Genomic DNA, 12,804 nt, shown 5'->3' on the forward strand with positions numbered 1-12,804 from the left:
ATTAGGATTCATGTTTTAGGTTCCGAGTTTAAGGTTCGGGGTAAAAAAATTACCCAAATTATGTATCAATGACATGGAAAAAATTTGTTGAAATGTCGTTAAATAATTGGAAAGGGACCATTGATGATGTGGTGGAAAAAGTCCATAAAATAATTTATCGTTTTTTAGTTATATTTAAACTGGGTCTCGTCTTTATAATTAAGTTTTAAATATGATTTTCTTACCAATTTTAATTAAAATTTATTTACATTTATTAATGATAGTGTATATTTACATTAATTAGATATTTAAATATATAAATTTTAAATTGATAATTACATTTGCTTTATTGATAATATATGAAATTGTACATTAACATATAATTACTTTCTAAAAAATTTCTCATTAATCAACATCGGTGTTAAACATCATATGATAGTGACGATGTATAAAAACTCAAAATTTCAACCAATACAATATATCATTATCGATTAATTATTACTGGTTTATATTTCTTAACCTATCAATCAAATATGATTAAAAGATCTTTTAAAAATATATAATTATAGGATACAAATTTATTATCCTATAATTATTACCTTATAACTAAGAGTTCTATAAGATGTCAATCAAATATAATTTTACATGCATACATGAAAATATAACCGAAAATTTGTGGTTGTTTGAGGGTTCAACATGGGTATTAAACATCATATGATAATCACAATGTAAAAGGTCATTATCTATTAACTATTATCGGTTTTATATTTCTTAACCCATCAATCAAATATAATTATAGGATCTTAAAAAAAAAGCATATATATCTTATAATATAGTAAGAAAGCAAAATGAAAACTTTAAGTTTCAAAATAGTTTTAAAAAATTATATTTAAAGTGAGTTTTATTTTTAAATTAAGTTTTAAATATGGTTTTCGTGTCACTAATATAATAAAGTTTTCAATAATAAATAACTTTAAACAAATAATTTTCATTTTAATTTCTAATATCAAGCTTTTATGAAATTATATAATTACTTTATAAATTAAAAAAATAAAAATTTTAAAACGGTATAAGATGTATTAAAATAAATTGTTTAATTTTTCAAATTTTACAAACGTTTACATAAATGTTTAAAAATTGGTAAAATATGTTAAAACACATTAGGAATGGTTAATTAAACATGTATAGAAATTAAATATATTTTATTGTATTTTAATTAAATAAAAATTATTTAAAACTTCATTTAAATGAAAATTTAAAATTTTATTAGCAATTTTATTCATTTAAAAGATTTCAAAATTAGTAAGCACATTGGAATTTATAAAGACAACACGATATAAAAAAACTAGTTATTTAATATATATTAGCATACATAATGTAAAATTATGATTAATTTCAATAAATGCATATAATATTAAATAATTTATTATATCAGTTTAAAATGTTATATTGAAGCATAAATTATATGGGGAAAAAAAAACACGCATTACTATCACTAATTATATTTAAAAAAATAGGCGTGAATTATGAGCATAAGTTGGGAGGTATTAATTTGCAATCATCCCGTGCATGCTCACCTCTCTCATTTAAGAATCCAAATTCATATGCTTTCAATGTGGACGGTACGAACATATTCAGGATGGGTGCCCAATTTTATCTTGTTCGGAGATGCAAAATGGACCTGTTGGCGTCTATCATTAGTGTGGATCGATAGGTGACCAACGACCCTTGGTTGAGAATATTAACTACCACCTTTTTGTTAACTATGTCAACATCTTGTCTCTACTAAATTCTTTACATATAAAATATGCATAGACCTAGCTCAAGTTACTAAAGTTATTATTGAATGATAAAATATATATGATTTAAATTAATTATGAAATATATAAGTGTTAATATGAAATTAATTTTAAAACATTTTGTTGTTTTTTAATCGGATGAATTTCAAAACTATACACAAACTTTGGTTAAACATGAAATGTTATATATGAATTATGATTTGGTGTAATTTTGATTTGATTCAATTTTCATAAAATACTAAAACAAGTATCGATTTAATACCATTTTACGTTTACATATTGCACACTCGAATAATTATATTTATCTAATATGAAAAGAAAGTGATATATCTGATTCTTTAAATGCGTATAGTTTAATCATAAATAAAATTCATAAGTATAATTTCAATTAATCAAAGTTTATGTATAATTCTGAGATTTATCACTTTTTGAATAGTAAAACCGATATTGCATCTACTCTAAATCTGACTTGAGTAAAAAACTCCAATAAAATTAAACCACAATATAGTTCCTGAATCTTTACTAGCATTTGTGACTTTGTTTTTGTTGAGGGGAGGTCAAAGTCTCGAACCCTCAACAAAAGTATCGTCCTAATGGTGGGGTTTTGTCTTCCGTATTTTGAGAAGAGCTCAAAGGGGTTTTCATAAGGTTTGAACCTCGATTGGTGGAAATATGACCTGCAAGTTCACAAGAAAAGTGTTAGTATTGTGCGTAATATTAACTTATGCATATTGTGCTTACCGGGGTTCGAACTATTAACCAATGTATATCTCCACCAATCGAGGCATTCCCTAAACTTTGTAAATAGTGAAAACCCCTTTGGGTTATTCTCGGAGTATGAGAAATAAAATCCCATCACAATACAATACCTTCGTTGAGGGTTCGAGACTCCAACCTTCCTTCAACAGTTTTATTATTAGTGTTTTATATTAATAGTCATGATTTTTTAAATTAAATTAAACTAAAAATTGATTACTAAATAATTATTCACATTATCTAAAAATCTTTGTCGAAGATCAGACCTATAATGAATTAAATACATAGAGTGGATGCTAAAATAGATGTACTCACAAATGGTTGGAAGTGAGATTATTAATTCACCTACCGATCATTTATTAATTCACCGTATAAGTAATATATAGAGAAATTGTTATTGATGATTGGAATGGCCATTGGCCACCGCATGCATTCAGAGTGGAATACAGCATCTGGCCTTGAATTCATTCCACTGAACGTCCCAATCGCATTGCCTATATTAGCTTTCCTTAATTGAGCTCAGTTTTACCGTTTTTTAGACATTAAGAAACGTGAAGCCAGCCATCAATGCCCTTTCTCCCAAATTCCAAACAAAGACAGCCAAATTGTCGGCGGACTGTCTGATTTGGGAGTAAGGTGTAACTGTATAATGAATCAATCACCCTCAAACGGCAAGAGAAGAAAAACCCCTGTCGACGGGAAGAAGACGAACTGCAGATAAGCACAAAACAAATCAAGGGACCAACAAAGACTGTCTTATGGGGCATATAGCTACAACCCTTACGAACTACAATTTGAGCTCTCGGATGAAGAAGCAATGATAACAGACTCTGAGGAAGAAGACAACCATAACACCAAGACTAATGAAGCTGCCATCACTTTAACCAGACAGCGCTGGCCAAAAACCCTCATTATAAGGATTTTTGGGAAAAATGTAGGCTACCACTATCTTTACTAATCACTACAAGCTAAACCAACTACGGAAGCCCTCATGAAGTATCGAACTAGCTGACTATGATACCCCAATCAAGGGGGACCATGGTTCAATAATGGCAAGTTTCTAACATTGTGAAAATGGCAACCCAACTTCAGGGCATCCAAGCTTCACTAAACACGGTAGCAATATGGATTAGGCTCCTAGAACTGCCCATAGAGTACTATGAAGCTCCCATCTTGGCGAGGATAGGGAAGAAAGTTGGGAAGTTACTGAAAGTGGATAATGCTACTACGCTGGAAAAAAAGGGGCCGATTCGTGCAACTTTGGGTCCTAGTTAACGTTGGCGACCTATTATGCACCTTGATCACGATTGAAGGAAAGAGACAAAGCATCATTTATGAGTAAAACTAAAAACAGCAGTCGATAAAACTCTGCCCCACACATAGCACGCTTAACCTAACTTAAAATTTGCTATTTCTATGTGTTTATGTGGCCTCTCTAGAGTTACAACTGATTCTTAACATCGAGGGCCAAAAAGGAAATGAAAACGACCGAAATCAGGCCAAAATAGGTCGACACGCCAGCCCAGGGCGCTGCGGTTCCCACATCGTGCTCCAATGCATGGCTTCCTACGAGAAAATCATACCAACACTTATTATGTTCTAATTAACTAAGAACATGTAAATTATAGCTAAAAACTAAAAAAAAAAATTTAATAAATGCAAAATGTACACATGATATGCAAATTACATTAAAATCCTTATATATATGCAAGAATTTTTTACTTAAAAGAAACAAACTAAAACTAAGTAAAAAGAGACTATATATATATAAATATATGAGCATTCCACATATGGTCTTCAAGACGAAGAGTCCATGCTACGAAAGAAAACGTGATAAAAGTTATCTAGAAAATGCGAGAAAAGAATGTCACCTTGATTAAGTAATGAAATTAGTAAAAGGGTTGACATAGAGAAAAAAAAATGAACTGACAAGCAAAAACGTATAATTAAGCAAGTGAAATAGAAAGGAAAACGAAGTAATCGATATTCTAAAAGTAAGAATGTATAGATAAGATGCGAGTAATAGATATTTAGGTTGGTTTTCACCTTTTGAAATTTTTTATACGACTAATATTTTAATAATCTATATGTTGAATTAATCAAAATATTTGCACTTAGGGACGAAGCTAAAAAAACTTTTTAGGAGGGTGGAATGAAGTTATATATTTTAAGATAGTAAAATGTAATTTTACTATTTTAATAGCCTATATCTTTATAATTTTTAAGTGATTATATCAAATTTTTATCATTTTGGGAGGCCAAAGTGCAATTTTACCATTATTAATTTAAAATTTTATAAATTACAAAGGCGACTAAATGGAAAATTTTCCATTTTAAGGGGGGCCGGCGTCTTTGCCCCTGTTTGCACTAGTCATGCATCTAAAATTTTGAATTGATTCGATATCTTTATCATATCGACTTAAAATATTTTCTACATTAATATACCAGGAAAAAGCAATAAAATAAAATAAAAATGAGGGTCGAGATTAAGTTGTATAATTTTATAAGAACTAACATGCAATTTCACCATTTTAATAGTTTATATCATTTTTGGGACCAAAGTACAATTTTACCATGTACTCGTTTAAAATTTTATAAATTTTAAAGGGTCAAAATTTAAATTTCCAATTTTAAGAGGGTTAGGGACCCTGGTAGCCCCTTGTTGCCGCCTTTGTTAATATATATTTAACGATTGTAAATTTTTTACATAAAGCGAATAGTTAAAATTTTTTAATTTATGCTAAACTTGACAAGTATGATATACATCAATGAAACCTGAAATGTGAGAGTTAGATTATAAACATATTATTAAAAAATTATCGAAAAATGTAAATGTAACAGCCCGATTCTGGGCCTAGTCGGAACAGTGGTTTCGAGACCACAAATCTGACAAGGGAAAATATGACTATTATTATATTTTTATGGTCTACAATTTTACGGAAAAATTTCGTAAAAATTTCGTTCAAAAATTTCGACGTTTGGGCACTCAATTTAGTCAAAAGGACTAAATTGTAAAAAGTATAAAAGTTGAGTTCTACATGTTAGAAGTGTCAAATTGTTATGAAATTCTAAATTGGGGGTCCTTATGTGGTAATTAGACCATTATTTAATTGATGGACAAAAATAGACATAAGAAATGGGTGAAATGGATTTTTTTTAAATGGGGGCATTTTGGTCATTAGTAAATAAATAGAATTAAAATGGGAAAAAGATGGAAAAATGGTGTCCATCTTCATTAAGTTGCTGCCAAAATTTGGAAGACACCATAGCTAGGGTTTCTTTGCTTTCTCAAGCTCATAGTAAGTGCATCCTAGCCCCGTTTTTAATGTTCTTTGCATTTTTGAAATCCTCGTAGCTCGGTTTAGCTTATTTTACTGTTAATTCATGTTAGGTTTATATTTGGAAAAATACCCATAGGTGAAAAGTGTTTATTTTTCTGTTTTATGGTGGAATATGAAGCTAGAAATTATGTTAAACAACTTTTGCTAAGCTTAATTTAAAGAAAAACGGGTCAATTGACATAATCGGTAAAAATAGTTAATGTTCAAAAGTATGTGTTAGAGTGAGAATTTGATGTTGCCATAGAAGGGAAAAATGTTCAGCATGTCATAAAACATAAGAATAAGTGATGAAATTTAATTTCCGAGCTTGGGGACAAAAGTGTAATTATGCAAAAGTTTGGGGGCAAAATTGTAATTTTTCAAAAAGTTGGGTGGTGGATTTTTTTAATAAGTGTGAATGTTAAATGAGTTAAATTTGCTATTATAGATCAAGAAAGACGAGAAGACTACCTCAAACGGGGAAAGAGAAAGTAGTGGAGTAAATTGCAAAATTAGGATATTTTGCACCGAGGTAAGTAAACATGTGAAATAATGCATTATTTTGATATTATTTGATATGTGTTGAGATTTATTTGAACATAGAATAAATATTTGGCAAGGGTACTAAAAATGTGGCTAAGTGGGGAAATGTGGTAAAGTGTTGAAAAACACGGTTTCCGGTTGAACACTCGGAATAGGCCGGATTACATTGAATAAAAAGGGGGTTGCTAAGTGCTGATTCCCCCAAGGGGTTGCTAAGTGCTGATTCCCCTATTCATTGGTGGTTGCTAAGTGCTGATTCCACTATTCATTGGTGGTTGCTAAGTGCTGATTCCACCGTATTTTAAATTTGAAGGGGGTTGCTAAGTGCTGATTCCCCAACTCATTGGTGGTTGCTAAGTGCTGATTCCACCGTATCTTAAATGTGAAGGGGGTTGGTAAGTGCTGATTCCTCTGAGGGGTTGCTAAGTGCTGATTCCCCGAATCATTGGTGGTTGTTAAGTGCTGAACCCTCCGTATCTTAAATGTGAAAGGGGTTGCTAAGTGCTGATTCCCCGATTTATTGGTGGTTGCTAAGTGCTGAATCCACCGATAACGGTTAACATTCCGAGTGTTCAACGAGTAAATTGGGAAGGTGAATATTTATATATATGGTGGACAAGCTTATGGGAGGAATATTGGGTTTGATACTTAATCAACCCATGGGTAAGATGGGAGGAAGTATCAAAAACTACAAAAGAGCAAATTAAATATAAAACTGCTTTGAACAACAGCAGTTGGACAACTTTGAAAAATCACCATAAATGGTGGAAAATGAATTGGAGGTTGAATAATATATGAAATTAAAGCTGAGTGAGTCTATTTTCATATGAAAGAAACAGAGCAAGCAAAAGAGTTGTATATTTAGGGATATTTGAATTTATTTGAGACAGGGCTGGATTGATTTCGAAATCCCCTGTTCCAACTTTGGAAAATCACCAAAAATTGTAAAAAAATAATTATGGTTTTAAATTTATATGCCTGGATTCCTTAATGAGTCTATTTTTAATAGAAACAAACGAGAACATTGTTTTATTTTTTTACAGGGAGTTAAGTGAATTTTAGTAAGGAGAGGTCAGAATTGTCAGGCAGTGAAACAGGGGAAAGTTTAAAGAATAAACTGTACTGATTGGCCAAACCAAAAATTCTGAAAATTTTATAGTGGAAATTTATATGAATCTAGTTTTGGGGAAATTTTACGGAATTCAATTTGGAGCCCTGTAGCTCGAGATAAAAATAAATTAGTGACTATGACGCAGAAAAAACAGCTTGCTGGAAATTGAACAAATTATGAAATTTATTTGTGATTAAGATTATACTATGGTGAAATCATGTGAAAATTTTATTTCTCTGTCATATGTTTACTTACTAAGCTATATGCTTACTCGTTTTTATTTTCCCCTTGATTATAGTGACATCAATCAATTTGGAACTTGGGCGGAGTCAGATAATCATCCACGCTATCATCAACGCTTGGGTATTTTGCAACTTATATTTTGGAAACATGGCATGTATAGACGACTTTATGTACCGTGGCGTAAACTAATATATATATTTCGGTTTAAAATGTTGGTATTCATTATTAAATAAATTGTGTTTGATCATACAACTGTTTTTGGTTGGATTATTGGATCTGTTTGAAAGTGTGATTGAAAACTTGCAGGAGGTTGTATGTAAAAAACAAGCAGAAATGATGTCAAAATTTTAGAAAAAAAAATTTAGTAATACCTCATACTCTGTTCCGTTAAGGAATACGGGTAAGGGGTGTTACAGTAAAACTACTCAAGTTTTATATCGGTATAAATGAATCCCTTCTCATAATTTGATATAGGTGGTTAAGGTGTCAAATGAAATTAAAAAGTGAGAGAATTAAGGAAATATGGTATATTTATTAAAGAGATTATGTGGATTATTTAAATTTGAATTTGAATTTTTATATTGAATGAAAATTGAGATTGAGATTATGGTGAAAATGTGAGAGTCAAAAGTGTTTAATAAGTAAATCAAATATAATATTTTAAAATTTTGATTAAAGAAATATTGAAGAACATTTTATTTATTTCAGTTATTATAAGTGTGATGCAATAATGTAGAAGGAAAGTGATTGATGGTGAATTTGGGTGAGGTGGCATGGACAACTAAAATGCTTTTCAACCATTTTTAAATGTGGTTACATATTATGCATTGTTGTTGGTCTTTATTTGAGAATTTGCATCCAATTAACTGTGATAGAGATGAGGCTAATGAAAAGGAATAATTAGGTGAATATGTCAATTTGAAAGAAAAATTAAGGGATTAGTTCAATGTAACAACTAAAGGTGTCCATGGGCAGGGCGGCCCGGCCGAAATATGGGAGGGTTTGAGTAAAAATATAGGCTCGAAATATGGGTTTGGGCAAAAAAATGAGGCCCGTTTAGAAAACGGGCCGGGCCTCGGGCACCACTTTTTTGGCCCAGGCCCGGCTCGGCCCGGCCCGAATTTAATAAAAATATATATATTATTTTATTTTTTAATTTTAAAATATTTTTAAAATACTTTTAAAATACTTTTTTTTATTTTTTTATTTTTAAAATTATTTTTTGGTGTTTATTAAAAAATGGGCCGGGCCGGGCTCGGGCTTAAGATTTTATTCTCGGGCCGGGCCTGGACAAAATTCCAGGTCCATATTTCGGGCCGGAACTGGGCCTATGAGGTGGGCCAAAATTTTTTCTGGGCCCGGCCCGTCCCATGGACACCTCTAGTAACAACTAGATTTTTAGTGATCTCAGAAAATGTGATTTTGGGATTTCATTTTTGTAAATCGAGTCCGTAATTATTCAATAAAAATATTTATGGATTTATTATATAGGTGGATTAAATTTTGGATAGTTAATTTAGCCGAAATTATGGTTAATCAAGACCTAGGGACTAAAAAATCTAATCGTTATAGATTTTTAATTAGAAAATGAATTGAGGACTTAAATTTTAATTAACCAAAGATTTAAAATAGCAATTAGACCATGTTAATATATATATAATAGTGGACGGTTGATTAAGTGCTATTAGCTTAATTAATTTAAAGTTTAAGTAATTAAATTAGGTTTTATTAACTTAATTAAATATATATAATATAGAGATAGTGGAAGAATAATAAACATTTCATCATCTTCTTCATATTATCACTACAACAAAACGAAAGAAAAACCTAAGGGAAGTTTGAAGCTTTCGGTCTTAATTTGGTAAGTGCAATTTAGTCTTTTTCTTGTGATTTAATTAGTCCATGTACCACTTTGTAAAAATATTAAAGTCTTATGAAGTTTCTGTTGTTGAGTTCTTGAAGTTCTAGGTGTTAAATTGATAAATTTTAAGCTTAGATGTGAAAAAGGACTAAATTGTAAAATATAATTAATAGTTTTGTGCATTAGGGACCAAACATAATAAATTATAAACTTTACAGTAGGAATAGTAAATAGGAGGTCCTTAATGAATAATAGTGAAATTGGGTTTCAATTTGGAGCTTTAAATCGAAAGTTAGGTTAGTCCCGGTTTTAGGGACTAAATTGGATAAATTGAAAAACTTGTAAAAATTGATAATTGACTGTGAATTGGTTGATAATTGATAATCATATATTTTTATGTCAATCTGTAGCTAACATTGACCCGGATTCATCGAGAGGGAAAGGAAAATCCAAAGTCGTCAACGAATAGCTCAGAATTTCAAGTTTGTATTTCTATGATTCGGGACCAATTTAAGTGTTGCATTTTCATGCCATTTGACATCATATATTGTTGAGGTGAGTTATTTAGGATTACTTGAACTGATCTGATGTGTTTGAAATTGATTTCTGAGACACAGACTAAATTGAACAAAGTACAAAACTTAGTATTAACTTGATATTTGATAATTGGCGTGGACTTGTGCTAAAATATATTACATAAGTAATGAAATTGTGATATGTTGATTGATTGGTGATTATTGAATTATAAATTAAACTGTATATAATGAATCGAAAATGGAATATCATATTAGTTGTTCAAACCAAGTTGGATATAATTGATATGCCATAGGGTTAGAGTATTATTGCTAGCCATCATTTCTGGAAAACCCAGGATGGTAGATTATATATATTGATTTATCGTTACCGAGCAATCTAGGGTGACAAATTGATTAAGTTGAGAAAACCATTGTTACCTAGCAATTTGGGGTGGTATTATGAATCATTATAACGTCGTATTGTCAAGCAACCTAGGGTGACGGATCCGTGTATCCATTATGAGTCTGTGTTGGTTAATAGGGTAATAAAGAAATGAATTGTTTAAATAACATGTAATAAGATATATGATATGGAAATACAAAGTGCGAAATGAATCGAAAACGAGCTCTGGGGGCCGATTGTGTATTAAGGAGCCAATAGGCTCGAAAATGACATAAATTGTGGTATGAGAAATTAAGTAAGTGCGTATATATGTATGCTAAAGATGAAAAATGATGATTATAATTGTAATTATATATAACAAGTAGAAATGAACAAATTGCCTATAAAATAAATGTTATATGGTAAGATGTTATATATGCATGTAGAATTGGTGTGCTAACATGAATATAAGCATGTTAAATTATGTTGGAAGATGATTAGCATAAAATTTGCATATGAACTTATTTAAGTTGAATTGAATTTGTTGTATGCATTGACTTACATTTGTTTAAATTATCTTTGAACCATAGATTTATCATTGAGCGATTTGCTCAGCGTACGATTTGTTTTTCGTGCACAGGATAGATTCAATTTGTGATCCTGAGTGTGGACTTCAACATCTAGTAATAGATCTCAAACTCAACGATGTTTGTGTACCTCTTTCACTTGTTGTTTGGCATGTACTTAGGTTGTGTCTATTATGTTACCATATTATGTCCAAATTCACTTTTGCTTTAAGAATGTTAATGCAGGTATTGATTAGTTATGTTGTAATAGTTTATAAATGGTTATAATTATGGTTGAAATGACATAATGCTGGAAATATTTATGATCCTAGTAATGTAGGTGTGAATTGTAACAGCCTAATTTTTAGTGGTGTCGGAAACAGTTATTCGAGATCACTAAATCCGACCAGTAAGTTTTAAAACTTAATAAATAAATACATATGAGTCAAGTGTGATTATAGAAGAATTTTGGATTAGTGAATTTTGTGATTTAAAAATAAATTAATAAGTAAATTGGGTCTAAAACGAGGTATCAAAACCTCGAACTCATAAACCGAGCCATAAATATTTTTAGAAATATTTATAGAGTGTCATTGAGTTGGTATTAAAGTTTCGTTAGAAAATTTTAACCTTTGGATGGTCAATTAATTAAAAAGGACTAAATTGAGAATAGTGCAAAATTTGTTAAATTATAATTAAATAGCTTAAGTGACTAATAAGGAGGGATTTAAAAGCCAAATAGGCGAAAATTATATGGGCTGGACGGTTTGGGCAAGAAAATAAGGAGAAATAAGGGCAAAATTAGAAATTTTGCAAATTAAACATATAAAACAAAGACAAAATTGAAAAATCTAGAGATTTCTTCATAATTCATCAGCAAAAACGCCATAGGAGGTTTGAAACAAGCTGGTTTCTTATATTTTTATACCATATCAGGAATCCGAAGATAAACGCGGAAAAGAGAAAATATCAAACTAGTCCCTGAACTTTTACAACTCCTACAAATTGGCTTCGGTAAGTACATACGGCTGAACTTTTATGATTAATTGTTAATGTGGGAATGATTTAATGTATTAATTCATGTATTGTTGTTGAATTATGATTATTGTAAAAATGTGAAAATCAAATTGTAAGTTCAAATTAAGGGATAAACAGGATTGAATACGTACGTTCAGTAACCAATGATGAATTAACGAATAAGTCCATGGTGGATCCATGGCAAAGTGTGGAACGTAGGTATGGTATTTTGGTGAAGAAAACCATACTGAGTTGTGAAACGTAGGTATGATATTTCAGTAACGAAAACCATACTGAGTTGTGAAAAGTAGGTATGGTATTTCAGTGAAGAAAACCATATTGAGTTATAGCATTGTAAAGGATTCGAACAAATCGTGGCACCGGGCAAACGATGTACTCAAATCCGTAAGATGATCCTTAATTTGACAAGTATTTGTAAGTGCAATTGAAGCTAAATGTTGGAATATAAGTTAATATCTGATGTTGAGCTCGATTGAGTAAATTCATTGTTTGAGATTGTGGTTGGCAGGAAATGTTGTATTATACTTGTTTATTATAATTGTTAGTGAAATTTTGGTGAGATTTTATTATGAGTCTATGAGCTTACTAAGCTTTTTGTAAGCTTACTTGTGTGTGTTTATTATTTCTTGTAGATTGACGTATATATATATATATATATATATATATATATATATATATATATATATATGTT

At 30.4% G+C, this 12,804-nt stretch overlaps 1 long non-coding RNA gene across 1 annotated transcript; it reads left to right on the forward strand.

The window, feature by feature from the left end:
• The first annotated feature begins 5,754 nt into the window (after positions 1-5,754).
• On the forward strand, positions 5,755-7,961 carry LOC128032427 (uncharacterized). The gene is made up of 3 exons (XR_008188551.1): positions 5,755-5,833; positions 6,303-6,386; positions 7,807-7,961. It is a non-coding gene; the product is annotated as an uncharacterized LOC128032427 (long non-coding RNA).
• The last annotated feature ends 4,843 nt before the right edge of the window (positions 7,962-12,804 follow it).

Source organism: Gossypium raimondii, chromosome 9, assembly GCF_025698545.1.
Source record: "Gossypium raimondii isolate GPD5lz chromosome 9, ASM2569854v1, whole genome shotgun sequence".
Classification (NCBI taxonomy): domain Eukaryota; kingdom Viridiplantae; phylum Streptophyta; class Magnoliopsida; order Malvales; family Malvaceae; genus Gossypium; species Gossypium raimondii.